We start from the raw sequence: 21,434 nt of genomic DNA on the forward strand, positions 1-21,434 counted from the left end.
TATCATCATGGTTATAAGCGGCGTTGCATGCTTGCTATAAGGGCGAGAAAAACAAAACCAGTTGGTTGAGTTTATGTTACTTCCTACCTGAGAGTGACTATTTTTAATATTTTTTACAATTGTGCGCCTTGATTGCACAATGAACGATACACTGTGTAATCAAAACAAGAGTGACACCTATTACTGGCCACAGAAACGGAGTGTGTCAACCCTACGTATTTATGACGTCTTGGCTAATGGTTCAAATGGCTCTGAGCACGATGCGACTTAACTTCAGAGGTCATCAGTCGCCTAGAACTTAGAACTAATTAAACCTAACTAACCTAAGGACATCACACACATCCATGCCCGAGGCAGGATTCGAACCTGCGACCGTAGCGGTCACGCGGTTCCAGACTGAAGCGCCTTTAACCGGCCACACCGGCCGCCTATGACGTCTTGAACTCTGCTGGTGGCAATTTCAGTGAGGTGCCTGGAAGTCTATGAAGGAATGGAACCCCATTAATTTTTAGAACCAGAAAGCAGAGCAGGTATGTTATTGGACGCTGATGCCTGGAGTTAGGTTGACGTTCTAGAACACGTCAGAGAGATGGGTGTCTTTTCATAGAAAAGCTAGTCTGTGTGTATGCTCACATACAGTAGTATCACTCACTATGAAACCCGTCCAAAATTTTTAGCCGTCGCAATGATGATATGCGACGTGGACATGCTTTATCATGTAACTGCTTTACAACCATTACATCAGTACTGCATACATCTGGTGATTGTATAAGATATTCCACTTTAACGTATGCAACAACAGTAGTGTAAGAAATCTTCATGCTGTCGGCCTCTTCCTCACTTTCGTCATTACTTTCCTACGTTCTTTGATTACTCCTTCATCGGTTAAAGTTTGGCCTATCTCACACTTTGCCTCATTCATCCACTTAGCAACGCTTTCATCAATTTCTCTTCCTCCTCGATGCTGGTGGAACATGTCAATGTACAAAGTGTCAGCAAGTTATGTTTCCGAATTTAGTATCTTATCATAGTCACTCAGCACTGGTTTCATCTTGAGGGCAGCAAGTAAATAATCAAATAGTTGTTATGAAAAGACACTGAAATTGTCCGCTTGTTCTTTACATCTACATTCGCCGTTTATAAGAGCTTGAAAACTATTTTTGCGGTCAGAAAGAAAGCGATGGAGAGCATACCGACCATGATCTCGAGTTTGCAAGTCCATATTACTCTTTGTACTCATTGAATGAATCTGTCCCTTCTTGCTATTCACCTAGCAGGATCCGGAACTATAACTATAAATAAAAGGCTTCACCCTTAACTGATTGATATGTTCAGTAAAAGTTCCCACACATAAGGTATGTCTTACTATTCTGTGTAATATAATGTACCTGTCGGGAACTGGATTATTCAAAATTCAGAGGCGACCTTTACAGGAAGTTCTAAGTAAAATGGTAAAGAGCCCTGACTTCTAACCACCAAAAATCAATTGTTCACCTTAAAAGTGGAAAATAATTACGGCACTCGTCACGCGGTTTCGTCAACTGGCAGCGCACAAACAGTTACTTCTGTGAAATGTAAGCGATGCAGGTCGGTGTACAGTCCTCGCTAGTTTACTTCCTTCTTTTATCGAAAGCGCCTTCATATGTGTTCAGTCCTGACATCATCCGAGGGATGGAGTTTGACTGACGTGAACGGATTAATAACTCGGTGAGAAGTGCCTCTCCCTCTGCTTCTTTGTCTGTATTAATATATGGGTGCCAAACAGAACATCTGCTGTCAACCGCCCTAAGTACAGTTAGCAGCATCCAATAGGCCCTTTCTGAAACATGTGTTAATCAGTAGCTCTGTCGTTTAGCAGTTCATAATCTGCTTAATTTGTGTATAAAATGAGTTACTTTTGCCTTAGCTCCTGGAAAAGTTTTAGTTCGACTGCATTTGAAGTTTGCTGCATGGAATTTTTAGAATGGAGTCAACAGTAGGACATGACCTATGAACTGGCTCTTTAAAATCCTCGTAATTATTATTAATTACAATACAATCTTGGAGCTAGGTACAGGTGTACTGTTACATGAATGTAATCGAATACCGTAAGTTGAGGATTCTGTTACAAATAGAAATGATACTTCATCTATTATGAATAAGGACATTTTTCCTCCAAATCTGATGCTTTGCAAATACGATGAAAACTGAGGTAGCTTATAAGGCTTCTACTTGTAACTGAGGTTGCATACGAATTTTCATCTTTTTGAGAATAATATTTAGCTCCTTCAGCTTTTCTTAAAAATGCTGATTGTCACCAAAATATTGCTGTGATCAAATTGAGACTTGTAACTTTTAACAGTGATATACATTTACATATTGTGAACAATTTTAGGTTTTTATTCTTAATATTCGGCGCCACTTACTTTGTTCTTGTGATCGTATATTTCGACTAACATATTCATTTGATCATTCTGACTCCTTACAGTTTCACATTAATATATTGAAGGATAAACAGAAGAACTCTAGAGAAATTATTTTAATTTTTGATTTCACTCTTAAGGCGGGTGCACAGTGAGCGCGCCGCACCGCGCCGTGCTGCACTGCACTGCTGCATCCCGCGCAAAGCTGTTACAGAGAGCAGTGCGCCGTCCGCGCCCCGCAGCGCCGCTCCGAGGCGCCCACTGTGTTCCAGTTGGAGAGCGCGCATGGTCTGAAGATAGAGCGAGCCAAGCCCCGTCTAAACTGAGCGCGCACAAACGTGCCACTGCCTTTGATGTACCGACAACAGCCGGAAAACTGCGCGGCGCGGTCCGCCGTCCACACTGAGCGCGCAGAGCCACGCACAGCCGTTTTGCGCAGCGCGGCGCGCTCAGTGTTGACCCGCCTTTAGGTTATGGAGCAATCCCTCGATGTTAAGCACAGGGGCATTACGACGACGTGGCTCTGGCAGTAGTGATCCAGGGGGGCCCCAACACACTCGCTTGCCTCTGTACCTCTTGTAATAATATAGCGCTTGTTTCGCCTCAAAATGTGCATCAACGGAAGGTTTTTCCATCTTTTCATTATGGTAGCGCCCTCAACTTTAGAAGATGTTTGGATCGCAGCATCACAAAAGGTTATTACTTGCTACACTTTCAACATTGCCTCGGTAGCCGGCCGTTGTGGCCAAGTGGTTCTAGGCGCTTCAGTCTGGAACCGCGCTGCTGCTACGGTCGCAGGTTCGAATTCTGCCTCGGGCACGGATGTGTGTGAGGCCCTAAGGTTAGTTAGGTTTAAGTAGCTCTTACTCTAGGAGACTGATGACCTCAGATGTTAAGTCCCATAGTGCTTACAGTCATTTGAACCATTTAGCCTTGGTAGAATCATTTACATATTCATCCAGCAATGCGACAAGAAGTGAGTGTCGATAATGAGTTTAATTGATTCCAAAATTCCATGGTTCATAGGCTGAATCAGGATTGGCATTGGGTGGGAGAAAGAGTGTTTGCATTCCTCATACTTTAGGGTAACTTTGTGAGTATCACATTTGAGAGATGACTGGAAGCATTGTGAGCTATAGGGACAGATTTCGGTCGAATCTTTCTCTTCTTCAGCTCTTTCCTAATGCAGGAAAAATGTTTCGTCGAACCACCGAAAGAGTACTTCTCTTTCCATCCACCCTTTCTTCCGAGCACAGTATTGCACTGATAGTGTCACTGTGTTTAAACATGGGTATTGGGATCTGTCAGTTACTGTGATTGCGAACTTGTGACGCCCATTTCCATTAAAACACGCCACTCATGTCACGCGCTGTTCCTATTGTACCCACGAATTTCCTTCTCGGTCTTGAAGAAAGCATCTTGTGGAAGAGACCGGTTTCATCATCTTTATACAAGACATCAGAAGTAAAATCTTCTTCCTCTATTGTCTTTTGTATATTGTTTACAAACTCTTCTGCATCCTCTTCGTGAGCCGAGCGACTTTCCCTGGTAACTGTAGCCTGTCGCACGCCATGTCGTTTTTTCCAATGTGATAGTCAACCCCCGTTTGCTGTAAACAAGTTAATGGCTTCAAGTTGTTTGTTAAACACAGCTGCCTTTCCCTCTATTATCGGGCAAACTGCCTTGAGTTCCTTTACTGCTCTGTGGTATGAACCATCAATAACAGCTACATCCAGTTCTTCACTCTTTCGCTCTCCGTTTGGCCTGCATACTTTCGAATAACATCTTTCTTATTAATATCATTAAAAGTTCCCCTCCCGGCACTGTACTCAGCAGCAAATGGTTTTCCCGCAGAACCTCAGTTCAATTTACCTAATATTTCGAATTACTGCTCGAGGTCCAGCGTAACATTTTTCCTTTTGGAATCCACGTTGCTGAACTATAAAGAAAGTCTTAATTTCTAGTATTTATATCATTATTTGTCATTGCAATCAAATGACAACATTGTTGCGCACTATAATTCATTGTCGTGCGCACCTTTTCTGCTTGAGCGGCTAGAGGCCATGTGAGCGGGATTACTGGGAGGTCGTACTACTGAGAGTCGGATTAGCAAGAGTTTAGTCTGTTAATTATTTTTTCAAAAAAATGTTGAGTAAAGTAACATGATTCGGAAAATTTTACTCGCAGTTTTCGCCCATAAAGTCATATTCGGTCACACGAGTAGCAGCACACATTGGTTTCACAGGCTCTTGCCGACAATCTCAGCTTAGGAAACCTTTCTCAGAAACCGTCAATCCATCCCTTTCCAGCCATTCTGGTCTCCTTATTAACATTAGGCACAAGATTATTCCTCTGACGGTTCATATGCAGCACATTGCAGATCCTTAACTGTAATGCCGAGAAGTCTTGTGTCCAACAATAGATGGTGGTCAAGACGGGCCTGTAAATTAAAGTACCAAAATATGATCAAGGACTGATTTTCAGACTTTATGTCTTCAATTGGTAAATTTTTTTCCCTGCTGATACCTTCTTGGATTCAGTATTCAAGATCTGTTCACATAAATAATATTAAAAACGAAGGAAAAAGTTTTAGTTCCGAGCAGGTATATTTGCCACTGTTTGGCCATGGTGGCCACCTAGAAGCCATCCTGTCGGTCTTATTTTCAGCCGGCTAAGGCCTCCGATGTAGCAAACTTCGACATGGGCATTTGTCGCTAAGTAACCACTCTTCCAGCAAAGTTATGTTTCAACAACATGGTTTGTAATAATTATATGAATTGAGAGCTTACCTTAGATTAAAGTGTCTTAAAAAAAAGGTGCGAAACAATGCGATATCCTGACTTCTTCAAATGACTATGCGGAACCGACGCAGTTTCCGTACGACTGTAGAAATGACAGGACTCAAAAATTCAAATGTCGTTTATGCCCACACTGGTCATTATATGCCAGTTTCTCCCCTACGTACATGTAGTAACAGACGATACTAAAATTGTTATCTTTTTCGTTTAGAGCTTACGACTATGAAGGTGTTACCTAAATTACTTAAACCGGTCCACATATGAAATGAACTTTAAACGTCTCCGTTATTCGCTATTTTAGGAACAGATAACTACGATGATGTGCGGATAGCACTAGGAAATCCAGAGGAAATTAATGCACGCATTCGTCTGTTCCTATAATAAAGCAATCATGTATGGGGCAACAGATATTCACCTGTGGTATAGGGGGATGTGTCTTTGATTCGTAATCAAATCACGCCCGATCCCGGGTTCAAATCCAACTGCTCCTTACATTTTGATTATTAATCAACTTCCAGCTTGAAGTCACCTCTCATTCTGCCAACGGCCTTGTCAAAGAGGGTGGTGGGGCGGACGTTGGTTCCGAGGACTCCTTTATCCTAGTGGTGGGAAACTGCCCCAAAAGGCAGAAGAATCAGCAATGATGAACAGCATGAGAATGCAGAAGGCAATGGAAACCACGGTATTAAAGACACGTCACGTGTATCCACAGGAAATGTGGCCTGTAATTGAAAGAAGTCTCATGATGATCTCTCCATTGGCAAAAGATTCTGGAACAGTCCCCCTTTCGGAACTCCGGGATGGGACTGCCAAAGGGGAGGTTACCATGACAAATAGATTGAATAATCAACGGAAGGATAACGTACTCTTGTAACGTTCTACGAGTCGGGGGGTGGAATGTCAGAAGCTTGAACTTGGTAGGGAAACTAGAAAATCTGAAAATGGAAATGCAAAGGATTTGTGGTCAGATGAGTATAGGGTAATATCAACAGCAGCAGAAAATGGTATAACGGGGGAAGAATTCGTTATGAATAAGAAGGTAGAAAAGAGAATGTGTTACTGTGAATCAGAATCAACAGCAAACCAACACCGACAACGATAGTTCAGGTATACATGCCGACGTCGCAAGCTGAAGATGAAGAGTTAGAGGAAGTGTATGAGGATATTGAAAGGGTAATGTAGCATGTAGAGCCGTATGAAAATCTAATAGTCATGGGGGCCTGGAATGCAGTTGTAGGGGAAGGTTACAGAATATGGGCTTGGGAAAAGGAGTGAGAGAGGAGAAATACTAATTCAGTTCTGTAACAAGTTTCAGCTAGTAATAGCGAAAACTCTGTTCAAGAATCACAAGAGGAAGAGGTATACTTGGAAAAGGCCGGGTGATACGGGAAAATTTCGGTTAAATTACATCACGGTCAGACAGAGATTCCGAAATCAGATACTGGATCGTAAGGCGTACCCAGGAGCTGACGTAGACTAAGATCACAATATAGTAGTGATGAAGAGTAGGCTGAAGTTTAAGACATTATTCAGGAAGAATCAATACGCAAAGAAGTGGGATACGGAAGTACTAAGGAATGACGAGATACTGTTGAAGATCTCTAGGGCTACGTGAGTCAGGTGACATACCATCCGACTTTCAGAAAAGCATCATCCACACAATTCCGAAGACGGCAAGAGCTGACAATTGCGAGCATTACCGCAGAATCAGCTTAACCTCTCATGTATCCAAGCTGCTTAACCCTGCGGCAGGCGCGCTGAAGATTGTTGCGCCAGCGGGCGCGCGCGGCACTCAGTGTCGCCTACATTTAAATACATAAAAAAGCATTTTTTAAAATTTTTTTGGTGGAATTAATTGTTTATTGTTTATAACATCATTCTTAACAGCAACTTTTAATATGATCTGTATACATATATCCAAGGTGCATGGGAAAATTAAAATTGTTACAGAATATCTGACATCCGTTTCCAGGATATTTCCTAAACGCTACTTTAATAACAAATTCTAATTAAATTATAACCACAAATATGATTCGATTGTTTACCATTGTTAAAGCAAGTTTTAAAAAAACGTGTAATATGTATAAAAACTTTGTAGTAATAATAAAGAATAAGGCAGTCAAGAATCACACTTTCTTACTCTGGAGAAGCTCTGCAATCATTACTTGTGACAACATCGTGGCAATGTTGCTTGCAAACGAATCTTTTGCAGCTATTGAAAGTGGCAGTAGTTTTATTATTTTTTGTACCACCACAAAGATGGCACCTCCCACACCTTCTTACAGTCTCATCGTGATTGACGGGAATTGATTGATGAGGTGACAGAAATCCTTGAATATTTCGTGGTAGAGTAGAGAGCTGAGCCCTTTCTTTCAAATGCCAGTCCATCAGAGCCAAGGCCAGGTTCGTTAGGTAGGTTCTTCTTCTGAATCTTTTCTCTGGATTGTTTGCAAGAAATAAGACCTGTGAATTTATCCCAGCAATATCCAGAAAACGAAAAAACAACGCTAAAGGCCATCTTCTTGTGGTCCTTTGTGTAGAGTAGGATGTACACATATAATCCACAGTATCGAATCCACCTTTCCTTGCATTGTAGTCCAAATTTACAATGGACATGCCTGTAGCGGTGTCGATTTCAGCAATTTCATGCATTGACGACAGGAAAAGCACAGCCTTGTTTCTTTTTGTTTGGCACGAAACAAGACAGAAGTCATCTTGAAATCGGAAAAGACGATTTCCAATTTCTCGCGATCTGTGGGGCAAAAATTCCGGAGGAATTTCCTTCTTGCTCTTTTTCAGTGTTCCAATGAACGTTAGCCTGTTTTCTAAAAGATGATGGGCTACAGGGTAACTACTGTAGTAGTTGTCCGTAGTTACATTCTTGTGAGTTCCCTTGATTGGCTCAACCAATCTCTTCACAATATCCATTGGCTGGTTAGATGCAACATATGGTCCAGGATTCTGTCTGACACAGTATACTTCAAAACTAAAAGTATAAATAGTCCTGCTATCGCACAACGCATACAACTTCAATCCATACTTAGCGTGCTTATTGGGCATGTACTGAACCAAACCACAACGTCCGCGAAATGGGACAAGCATTTCATCTATGGTTGTGAAGTCCCCTGGATTGTAGTTATTTCTGCAGTTGTTCAGAAATGCTGAGTGGAGATTGCGGATGGCAGCAAGTTTATCAGTTGCTAATCGTTCTTTTCTTATAGAAGTATCGCCAAACCTGAGTGACCAGAGCAAGAACAGAAAGCGCTTGTAGCTAAATGCTACCCTTAGAATAATCATTCCTGTTCCATTTGATTCCCACAGTTCTAATACATTTGTGCGTCCTTCTTTTTGTACAGCAATGAGAAACCGTGCTCCTAAAAGAGCCGTTATTTCAGAAGCAGAAGAAGTTTTGCAATCTCTAGCCCTTGAGTAATTCACAGATGATCTCTTGTTATGTACTTGTTTGTGTTTGCAACGACATGATCAATTATCTCAGGAACAAAGAATTTGAGAAAACTTTCAGTTTCAGTTTTTCTACCATTGCGTTTCGGGCCTGGTAGGAATTTGATTATATTCTTACGTTTTGATTTCCCTGGTAGGGCTAACTGATTATTTATCCACAAAGTTTCTTGGTCCTTGCCAATATAAAAATGGCAGTCATCATGTAGCATTCCTTTCACTTCATTGCCGTCAACGCATGACGGCTCAGATTCGCTGGAATGATCTGCGGTATCAATTATTTCTGCTTCCTCATGACTGCAGAAGAAGACGCTCGGATTCTTCTGGTGTTAGTCCTTTCATTTGTGCGGACCAGAGATACAATAAAATAATTATAATGCCAAAGCAGTGTTAATAACTAAATCACCATTCACCCACAGAGTTGTAAAACAAAGCTTCTAATCATCAAAACATTCGACAGTGGTATGGCTACAGTACTTACATTACTGGGCGCGTGCGGTACGCTGTGCTGTCTCGGTGCAGTCGTCCACTTCACGGGTGAGTCACAGCTGTTATGATGGGTATAATGACGGAGAAGTAATGCATTTCGGCGCCTGACTAAGTAATCGAAGCATATGTAGCATCACTGTTGTGTGCTCGGCGCGCTGACGTAATTATTGAACGAAAACAAAATTGGTAGCACTGTATGCCGCCACGCGCCCGCCGCAGGGTTAAAAGAATAATATACAGAAGAATGGAAAAAAGTGAAGATGCGATAGATGACGATCAGTTTGGCTTTAGGAAAAGTAAAGGCACGAGAGAGGCAATTCTGACGTTGCAGGTAATAATGGAAGCAAGACTGAAGAAAAATCAAGAGACGTTCATAGAATTTGTCGACCTGGATGAAGCGTTCGCAATGTAAAATGGTGCAAGATATTCAAAATTCTGAGAAACGTAGGGGTAAGCTATAGGGAGAGAGGGGTCATGTACAATATGTACAACAGCCAAGAGGGAATAATAAGAGTGGACGACCAAGAACGAAATGCTCGTATTATTAAAAAGGGTGTAACACAAGAATGTAGCCTTTCGCCCCTACTGTTTAATCTGTACATCGAGGAAGCAATGATGGAAAAAAAAACGTTCAGGAGTGGAACCAAAATTCAAGATGAAAGGATATCAATGATACGATTCGCTAATGACATTTATATCTTGAATGAAAGTGAAGAAGAATTACATGAACTGCTGACCGGAATGAACAGTCTAATGAGTGCAGAGTATGTACTGAGAGTAAATCGAAGAAAGATGAAGGTAATGAGAAGAAGTAGAAATGAGAACAGCGAGAAACTTAACATCAGGATCGATGGTCACGAAGTAGACGAAGTTAAATAATTCTGCTTCCTAGGTGGTAAAATAACTAATGAGGAACGGAGCAAGAAGGACATCAAAAGCAGACTAGCAATGGCAAAAAGGGTTTTCCTGGCAAAGAGAAGTCTACTAGTATCAAATATCGGCCTTAATTTGGGGAAGAAATTTCTGAGAATATACGTCTGGAGAACAGCATTGTATGGTAGTGAAATGTGGACTGTGGGAAAACCGGAACAGAGGAAAATCGAAGCTCTTGAGATGTGATGCTACAGACGAATGTTGAAAATTATGTGTACTGGTAAGATACTGAATGAGGAGATTCTGCGCAGGATCGGAAAGGAAAGGAATATGTGGAAAACACTGATAGGGAGGAGGCACAGGATGAAAGGATATCTGTTGAGACATGTAATGACTTCCATGGGACTAAAGGGAGCTGTAGAGGGCAAAAACTATAGAGGAATGCAGAGGGCGGTATACATCCAGCAAATAATTGAGGACGTAGGTTGCAAGTGCTACTCTCAGATGAAGACGTTAGCGCAGGAGACGAATTCGTGGCGGGCTGCATCAATACAGTCAGAAAGCTGATGATCAAAAAGAAAGAAAAAAAAGAAAAAAGTCATTCAATGTCTACGACATTCGTCTATCGTCCGTTATGTTAAGTCGTAATCTCCCTCCCGCATCTCTCATACGAAGTATGAGATCAGATTACACAGAATACGCCCCGCACACCTATTCCGTATTTCACCCTTAATGCACTGGAATGTAATATGAAAAGAAATAGCCATTATTTGTTATAATCATTCTATTAAATATTGTAAGGCTTTATGTGTATCCTCGAAAATCAGCACCGCATTATGGACATTGAGATACTGTCTTACGTGTCTATAGTTATTTCGGCCATATCTCGTAGGCATAACAATAGAATTGAAAAATGATAGATAGCACTGCAAGATAAGAGGAATTTATAAGAAACGTCCGTTGCGTGATCTGGAGCTGTTCTTCAGGAACGCTTCTGAGATAGTGGATCTCGAATGATTATAGACCCTGAAAAGTGGGCGGAAGCTATAGATACCGGAATCGGATTTTAGGAGCATAGAAATTCGAGATATCCCAAAAATATTTGAATGCTTCACGCTAAGGGGATTTCGACTGGCTGAGTGGCCGCGTCTCGCAACGAAGAACAGCCTTTTCAAAACGAGTCTGAAACATAAAAAAGACGCACAGCCTGCCAAATCTGGGGACGAGTATGTAACGGAATTTAAAATTTTAACAGAAAATGGGTGAGCACTTCACGACAACTAAGAAGAACACCAAGATTTTGTTGACCCACCAAAGGGAAATTGTACAGGCGCACTCTTGAGAACGTTTCGAAGACACTACTAAATCGACAGTGCGATATGCATCTGAGTACTGTCGACAGGATGCTCGAAATGTCAACAAATTGATGATTGGAGAATAGAGGGGCAAGGGAGAAACCTCCCAGGGAGCACTCTCGAAATGAAAAAGCAGAAAATAGAAAATTCCGACGTCCCCTGAAACGATATCCACAAAAGTCGACATAAAGAAAGTTCTTTCAGCACAGGAAACCTATCTTCAAGATAAATCAGAACCAAAATAGACATCTCCCTGAGCGAACTATGACGATTATAAACCTAACCATTGTGCTAATTACAATAAACCAGAGAGACATCGCCGGCAGGAGTGGCCGAGCGGTTAAAGGCGCTACAGTCTGGAACCGCACGACCGCTACGATCGCAGGTTCGAATCCTGCCTCGGGCATGGATGTGTGTGATGTCCTTAGGTTAGTTAGGTTTAAGTAGTTCTAAGTTCTAGGGGACTTATGACCACAGCAGTTGAGTCCCATAGTGCTCAGAGACATTTGAACCATTTGAGCCAGAGAGACATCTCATCGTCAGACTGCTGTGGATATAAATGCAATCAACAGAGAGAGAGACGGAAAAACACACGAAATTCGAGGTATGCGACTGGCTTTTGAAGCACCACAACCGCTAACACGGCGGTGCAACATTCCCTCGACCACATAGGATTGTGGCGCCTGTCGATAAAACCACAAATAATAACATGGAAATACTAACAGTCGAAAGTCGAAAGCTCACAGCCACTTCCATGTACAAATCTCCAAGAGAAAAATTCGCCGAAAGTCGAAAGCTCACAGCCACTTCCATGTACAAATCTCCAAGAGAAAAATTCGCTTTGTCATCGCCAAAAAATTTTAAGAAACAAATTTTCAAATTCGTAGTAGTAGATTTCAATTGCCAAGCGTCAACTGGGGTTACAACTAAAGAGATGAGAACGGATTCCTGCATTACGAGTCGACAGACACAAGTCTCTCTCTGGGCTTCATGACCCAAAACTACCTTGCTCCTTCACAAGTAGAATATCTAAGTGTGGCTGCAACCCCAGTAACTGTATCACTTGTTTTAACATACAAGTCTGCTGTATTAATACAGGATATCACCTCGTTCCTCGAATCCATCACATACAAGTCGGGTACAGGTGTACGCTGCAGTTAAGACCGCTACGGTGCCGTTCTACTGAGGATTTAACTTCAGGAAGCCAAATCGGAATCTTTCCAGGAGGAACTTAACAAAAACATTGTGAAATTCTTCCATATGGAGCGGAAAACTAGGAGGCATCTGTAAAATATCCGGCAAATTAAAATCTCCACCCAGAACTATAACATGGTGGGGAAATCTACACGAAATATTTTCCAAATTATCATTCAGGCGCTCAGCCACAACAGCTGCTGAGCCAGGGGGCGTATAGAGACATCCAATTACCATGTCTGAGCCTGCTTTAACCGTGACTTTCACCTAAATTATTTCACATTTCGGAACTCCGTCAATTTCCTTTGATACTATTACACTTCTTATCGCCATAAACATGCCTCCCCCTTCACTGTCCACCCTGTCTCTGCGATATACATTCCAATCTGAGTTTAGGATTTCATTGCTGTTTACGTCTGGTTTCAGCCAACTCTCTGTCCCTAGTACTACATGGGCATTATGACCGCTTATTAATGAGAGCAGTTCTGGGACCTTTCTATAGACGCTCCTGCAGTTTACTATTAGCACATTAATATTGTTATTCCCTGTTGCATTTCGCCTACTCCTACCTTGCCGCGTCGCAGGAGGCGTCTTGTCGGACCTAAGGAGGGAATTCTCTAACCTAAAAATCCCACATCTGCACTCCACACGTACTCCGCTACCCTTGTAGCCGCTTCCGGCGTGTAGTGCACGCCCGACCTATTCAGGAGGACCCTACATTTCTCCACCCGATAACGGATGTCGAGAAATTTGCACCCCAGATCTCCGCAGGATCGTCTGAGCCTCTAGTTTAAGCCTTCTACTCGGCTCCAAACCAGTTGTGTGTACTTATACGACGTTACACTTATTTTTATCAGGCAGCGTAAGATAACTCCTGCCATCAAAAGAATGTCATAATTGTGCAAAATACGCATTGCCAGAGTGAACTCTTGCGTTGTGCTGTGCGAAACAGCAGCGAGCCTTCTCGTTAGTACGTAGCTCTAAGAAATGTTCTAGTATATTGTTCGCAAAGGGAACTGAAATTAAGACTGTACGGGAAACAAAATCTGCTCAGTTATCCATGTCGCATTAATTGCACATCATACTATTATCTTCCTATCCTGTAGAAGCTCTTGTTGTAAAGAGGGTGTTCAGAACACCAACGCCAATAGCTCTACGAACTCATGTATCCAGATTGTGTAGCCCTGCATCATAAGAACAAAGGAGCATTTTAAGGCTAATCCCTGTATCGTCCACAGAGAACAGTAGCCAATAGCACTAATGATATAAGGCCCCAGTTTCAGTTTATGCACAACCTGGAAAGCAGATGCTGAAGACACACACATCTGAACTGCCAAATTTTCTCATACTTCTTTCTAAGGCCGTATTCTAGCTCTTTCTCGATTAAAATCGATATGTCACCTGTCAAATCCAAGGAACGGGTCGGCTCTCACGCGTTGGTAGGATTTACCATCCGCAGTATTGGTTCGAGCTGAAAGCCCATCTGTGTGCTTGCACAGTCCGTGAAACAACCTATACTACTCGTAAACATACCGTAGCACAAATGAAGTGATATCGGATTCTGGGGTGTACCCATATGACGAGGTTGTTATGAGGAGGTCATTGGAGGGCATTACACTAATCTGAAAAAAGTGCAACAACATTGTCAAATATCACTGTTGAATTGAGTTTTGTCTACATTCGACAAAATCCTCAACATTTTGAATCCTCAAGTAATGCAAGATAAGGATGCATCTCCTTAGAGAAGGAATTTCACAAAGTCTCTGTAGCATCCGGAACTTCATTAGCGTTATTCTCTGCTTGATCTGTCAGGCTCGTCCTTGGCACTGAGGATCCACTGCAAGAGTTGATAGCGAAGAAGTTACCAGGTTATAATGGACACAAGTGCGGTTTTTGCAGGGAGTACTCTTCGTTTTGCGTCCCTTGCATAGCTTGTATTTAACGTAATCCTCTCAGTCAGAACCAAGTCATAAGCGTTTGGAAGAAAGCGGAGTCAGCACATGTACAGGGTGAACGTTAATAAATCCGACAAACTACAGCGACAGATTCTTGCTTGGAAACGGAGGAAGAAAAGGACCTATGAACATGTATCCGGAAATCGATGGTATCTACGATAGCTGGAGCTGACGAGAGGAAGTTTCTCTGACCACGTACAGTGGGTTCCTTGAGTATGACTGGCGCAGCGTAATTTAAGCAGCAGAATAGTCCATGCTTCATGTCAGTAACAAGCCGAGATGGTGTTTGTGTACGGCCAAGCCGATGGAAACGGTCGAGAGGTAGCAGAACTACACCGAAACAAGTACATTGACAAACACCAACCACACCATGAAACATTTCAAGCCTTTTTGGGCGTTTGTGTGACCATGGGTCGTTTAAGACAGACGAACGTGAAGGGAGGTTGCGATCTGTGACTGTGTTCTACAGGATATTGGGACGAACACTAATACAAGCTCCAGGCAAGTGGCCCGCCAACTTGGGGTAAGCCGCAAGTATGATTATGTATATCCGTTCTGGCGCTTACAGCACGATGGGTCAATCACACAGCTTGCAACACACAAGGAACACACGGCACCTGGTCAGAGGAAATTTCATTCGTCAGCGCTATCCACCGATGCAATGATGCATTTACAAACACTTGTTCGTAGAACCAATTTTTCCTCCATTTCCAATCAGCAATTCATCCCTGTCAGTTTTTCTAAATTTCACCCTGCTTATAACAAGCATGCAAGAACGGACCTGTAAAGTTATAGACCAAAAATCATTGACATCAGTTTTCTGCCGAGTTCTTGAGTATATTTTAAATTGAAAAAAAATTAATTTCCTAAGACTGAACAGCATTTGTCCACGAACTAGCAAGGGTTTAAAAAGCATTGGTGCTGTGAAACTCAGTTTGCCCTTTCCTCTCATGGTATCATTTGATCCACGGAAGAAAGACAACAGCTGTACCCATATTCCTAGATTTCCAGAAAGCATTTGACACAGTGGCCCACTAAAGACTACTAACAAAGGTCCAAGCATAGGGAATAGACTCTCTGATATCTGAGTGGTTGCAAAAGTTGTTAAGTAACACAACCCAGTACAATGCCTGGATTGCGAGTTTTCTTCAGAGACAACACTAATGTCAGGAGTAACCCAGCGAAGTGTGATAGGACCGCTCTTTTTCGCTATATGCATAAACTATCCTATAGATTTGATGAGTACCTGAAGATAATGTAGCATGGGAGAAGTGACGTCGTTGAGTGGCTGTAGGAGAATACAGGATGAGTTACACAATTTTTACAAAAAATCTTAGTTAATGCTGGATGAATGGCAGTTTGCATTAAATAAAGAAAAATGTTATTTATAAAATGAAGGTAGATCAGGGAGAAAGGAAAGGAAAAGGAAGGGACTATTGATGTCTACAGCATGGGGACTTTACGCGGAATCATCGGCGACGAGTCAAAATAAGTGCTAGACTTTGGTTCGAACCCGGAATCTCCTGCTAAATCTCTTTTTGTTGTTGATCTAATTTTGTTCGTTATTGCTCGTTGCATTTTTTTGGAGCGGACGTCCCGTGACATCCGTTCAAGTTCATCGTAGATCGTAGGCAGCTAACGCTCTGACGGAACAAGTTGAGCTACTGTGCAGGATTACTAAGCAGCTGCGTTAACCACTGCGCCATCCAGACACAGTGTTTATCACAAATGTGCTGACCATCTCGGCACAGAACTCGGCCGACGCACGCTACCACCTAGTACCAACTATCCCCAGTCCTTGTTCATGTCCTCCGCGTGTGCTACTGTGAGATTCCCGACGGAGGTCAGATGCTGAAGAAGGTAGATTCGTTGCCCACCGACGCGAATCAATCTTATGAATGCTTGAAGTCTGTTCTTTTTGGCGTATTAACGCAAGTGTTTAATAAGCAGGAGATCCCTGGTTTGAATCCCGGTCTGGCACACATTTTCACTTTCTTTTCCTTTCCTTTCCTTTCGTTTCCTTTCCTTCCGTTTCCTTTCATTCCCTTTCCTTTCTGCTCCCCTCCACCTTCAGTTTCCGTATAATGTATCGTAGCTTGGGATTCGGTGTGATGTCTGTTCTTTTGGACATAACTAGGCGTAATGCTGCCAAAGGCCTTGTCTAAACGGGAGGTGAAGCAGACAGAGTTTCCGGGCTCTCTTTTGCCATTGGGGTGGAAAACTGACCATAACTGGCAGAAGATTCAGCAATCATCAACAGCATGTGGATGCAGGAGGCAATGGAAACCAGTGCATTAAAGACATGTGGCCTGAAATTGAGAAAGTGTCATGGTGATCTCTCCATTAGCAAAAGATTCCGGACTATCTCCCTATCCGTATCTCCGGAAGGGGACTGCCGAGGGGAAAATAACCATGAGAAGAAGACTGAATAATGAACGAAAGGATAACGTTCTACGAGTGGGGAGTAGAATGTAAAAAGCTTGAACATGCTAAGAAATCTACATAAGCTGAAAAGGGAAATGCTAAGGATCAATCTACTGGTCGATGATTATAGGATAATATCAACAGCACAAGATAAAGACGTAACGGTAGGAAAGTTCACGATGACAGGATGGCAGAACAGAGAGTGATTTATGTGAACAGTTCAGTAATAACATTGCACTCATCAGAATCGACAGCAAACCAACACCGAAATCCATAGTTCAGACACATAAGCCTTCGTTGCAGGCTGCAGATGGAGAGATAAAAAGAAATATATGAGGATATTAATAGGAAATGCAATACATAAAGGGATATATAAATCTAAGTGTCTTGGGGGATTGGAAAGCGATTGTATTGGAACGAGTAGAAATAAGGGTTACGGGACAATATAGGTTTGTTAGTATGAATGATAGAGGAGAAAGATTACTTGAGTTCTTCAATAAATTTCGGATGGCAATTCGTGGATATTCTGTTCAAGAATCACAAGAGCAGGAGGCACACTCCCAAAAGGCCAGGACATACAGCACGTTTTCACTTACGTTACATCCTGGCCAAACAGAGATTCCGAAATGAGATATTGGATTGTAAGGCCCACGCACAGGCAGATATGGGCTCAGGTCACAATTTGGTTATGATGAAGAATAGACACAAATTTAACAGAGTAGTTAGGAAGCATCAACGTGCAAAGAAATGGGATACGGAAGTTCGAACGAATGAAGGGGTATGCTTTGAGAACTTTAAGGCTAACGTACTATTATAAGGTATAGCTCAGCAGGCAGTTCAGTGGAAGAGTAATTGACATCTCTAAAACGGGCAGTCACAGACGTTGGAGACAAATATGCAGATACAAGGAAGGCAACTGTGAACAAATCATGGGTAACAGAAGAAATACTGCAGTTGGCCGACGAAACAAGGAAGTACTGAAACGTTCAGGGAAATTCAGTAATACAGAATTACAGGTCACTTAGGAGTGAAGTACGTAGGAATTGTGTGGAAGTTAAGTCGAAATGGCTGCAAGAAAAATATGAAGAAATCGAAAAAGAAATGATTGTCAGAAGGATTGACTCAGCATATTGAAAATTCAAAACACTCCTCACCACAATTAAAAGCGAGGGTCCAAACATTTAAAGCACATGGGAATTCCACTGTTCAGTGCAGAGAACAGAGCGGATAGGAGGAAAGAGTACACTGAGGGCCTCTATGAGGGGCACATCTTTTATGGTGACGTAATAGAAGAAGAAAAGTGAGTCGATAGGAAGGAAATAGTGGAGCCAGTATCAGAATCAGACTCTAGAGGAGCTTTGCAAGACATAAATCAAGTATGGCAGAATTAATGAGTAACATTCCCTCGAAATTTCTACTCGTAAAATCGTTGTGGGCACTTTCATAGTATCTGGCGACCTGAGAAAAGCGTTCAAAAACGTCAAATGCTGTAAGATGTTCGAAATTCTGAGAATAATGGGGGTAATCTGTAGGGGAAGACGGGTAATATACAGAATTGTACAACAACCAAGATAGAACATTACAATAAGATGGAAGACTAAGACCAAAGTTCACGGATTAAAAAGGGGGTAAGACGGGAATGTTGTCTTTCGACCCTGCTCTTCAAACTGTACGTTGAAGAAGCAATGACGGAAAAAAGAAAGTTTCAAGGGTGCGATAAAAGTCATTGCGAAAGAATATCAGTGTTGCAATTCGTTGATTATGTTGTTAGCCTTATTGAAAGTGAAGGAGAATTACAGGATTTGATAAATGGAATGAAAAGTTCGATGCGTACACAACAATGATTGAGAGTAAATGGAAGATAGACAAAAGTAATGAGAAGTATCAGAAAAGAGAATGGGGAGGTTCTCCGCAGAATTAGGGAGGAAAAGAATATACGGGAAGCACTGACAAGAATAAGGGACAGGATGACAGGGCATATGTTAAGACATCACGCATAAACTTCCATGGCCTAGAAAGAGATTAGAGGATGAAGACTGTAGAAGAAGAGAGACATTGGATGAAACTCAGCAAATAATTTAGGTTGTAGTTTGCAAGGGCTATTCTGAGATGAAAAAGTTCGCATTTGCGGCTGCCTACAAAACGAGTCTACTGGCAACAACTTACATTTCACGCAATGACCTCGAAGACTAGATTAGAGAAATTAGGGCTCGTACAGAAGTACGCAGACTGCTGATTTTCCCCTCGTTCCGTTAGCGAGTGGAACAGGAAATGCAATGGTTCAAATGGTTCAAATGGCTTTCGACTTAACTTCTGAGGTCATCAGTCGCCTAGAACTTAGAACTAATTAAACCTAACTAACCTAAGGACATCACACACATCCATGTCCGAGGCAGGATTCGAATCTGCGACCGGCCGGCGAAATGGAATGAGTAGTAGTATTACACGCACAGTGTGGTAACTTGCGCAGAACGTTCTCTCATGTAGATGAATTCTCATTGATTTGACAGTTAGATAATTGCAACAGCGGTTCTAGCCCACTATTGTTAGCACCTAAACAGGATACATTCGGCAGTTTCACTCTCTGCGGTATAGTGAAGCCAAGCAGTACCGTTAAAGAGTTATAGTTGGTCCATTACTAGTTCTTTATTAGATACAACTCCTTCAAGACGTGATGACTTGGATATTCTGTCTCTCGTGATCTGGCATTGATAGTTTAGGTGTAATGTGGTTTTATCACCCTCACCACACTACCTACAAATAGTTTACAGTTGGTCTGTCGTTAGTTTGTCGTTGGTCTGTTGTTAGTCCTACCATGAGTTCAGACTGTCTGTGGTTCAAGCCAAGAATTTCTCTTAAAACATGTCTTTGGCGTCATTAGCTTGTCGAGGCTTTGTTTTTGGATCATTTTGTAGTATTCGGTGAGATGCTTTCTGACACAGTGTCGTAGTTTGGGTTCAATATATGGAGTCGTTGCACCTGTCCTGGCCAGGCTATCGGCGTGTTCAGTATCACTGATCCCTCAGGTGGCAAGTAATTCACAGAAGAGTTATTCTATTAACTTCCCCTGATCTCACAAGGACTTTCTACCATTTTGCAACAATCTTACATCTCGTTGAAGGGCCTGGCAGAGATTTCATACCTGCTTGCTTGTCTGAATAAACGTAGACGCGATCCTTCCGGCGCCTACGCAGTTTCTCCTCCGCGCACAACCTGATAGTGGGTATTTCCGCCTAGAATACGGTGGGCAGCTTCCATTGTCTACGATGCATCCTGTGTACCCCAGTCTCAGCTCCTTCGTCTGTTTCCGACCCGTTAGTAAATCAGACAATGTGATGCTGTCGTGGTTCGTTCTTCCACCGATCCCTAGTCTCAACTGTTACATGGAAAAATTTATTGAAGCAGTTACTGTATAGTCAACGGCGTTTCCCCGACCATTCCTATAATTAACACATTCTCTACACTGGTTTTGGATTCACTATATCCTAAAGGTATTTCCAGTTTTTAGCCTGTATATCCCTGCTGCAGCCTCCATTTTAACCCACGGGTGTCATGGGGGCATGTCTACATGCTCTCCATCCCAGCAGCGGGTGTGCTGCTTATTCCGCCTGTTATGGCCAAGTAGGCCAGTCTCTGGACCTCACTAAGATCCTTGGCAGCCACCTTCTGTTCTGCTATATTCCACCAAGCTGTAGCCCCGTAATTTATCATCAGCGTTATTGCATTGGTGCATTTCCAGTACATGCTCTTGTGGCTAAGTGGTGCACGTAACAGTACCTGTTCTTTACGTTAGGAGTCAATGGTAATTTCACATCCACGGTTACGACCAGATACTTCACTACCCCCTGTATAGCTACGGTTTCATCGAGAAGCTTAAGATTCCTGCATGTGTTCCGACATGTGTGCTTGTAAGCAATGCTACAACTGTTTTCTTACAGCTGACCTTAAGCCGTGTATCCCGCCTCAGTTTTGCACAATGTTCAATGCACATTATGTCTTAGTGCTAACAGTCCTATAAAATTGGACAAATATTGCTAAGATTGAGTAATCTGCGTGTAACTCACAAAAATTGCCTCTAGTGTAAGCTCTTCAGTTTATTCACCACTAGGTTTCAGAGTAATGAGACACCCTTTCATGCTGTTGACTGCCATTTTTCTTTCATCATGGTAGCTTTCACGTTTATTCTTTTCGATATGGTCCTAATACACCTACGTATGGTGTCCTCAACATCACGCAGCTGCTCTAACCATGGATTCGAGGATTATATTTTTAAAAGCCCTCTACGTATAAAGGCAGATGCAGCGTGCGATTTCTTGAAGGCGTAGTGATTTTTTTCACATTCTCAACGAGATGAGCAGCTGCTGTTTCAATTGATTTGCCTAGTTGACATGAGAGCTGGTTTACTTGTAGTGGAACCTTACTTAGCCTCCTTTCCACAACGTGTATATTAACCAGTGTTCTGAACGTTTTTGAAAGAAAGGAAGA

Source organism: Schistocerca serialis, chromosome 1 (assembly GCF_023864345.2).
Source record: "Schistocerca serialis cubense isolate TAMUIC-IGC-003099 chromosome 1, iqSchSeri2.2, whole genome shotgun sequence".
In the NCBI taxonomy this organism is placed as follows: domain Eukaryota; kingdom Metazoa; phylum Arthropoda; class Insecta; order Orthoptera; family Acrididae; genus Schistocerca; species Schistocerca serialis.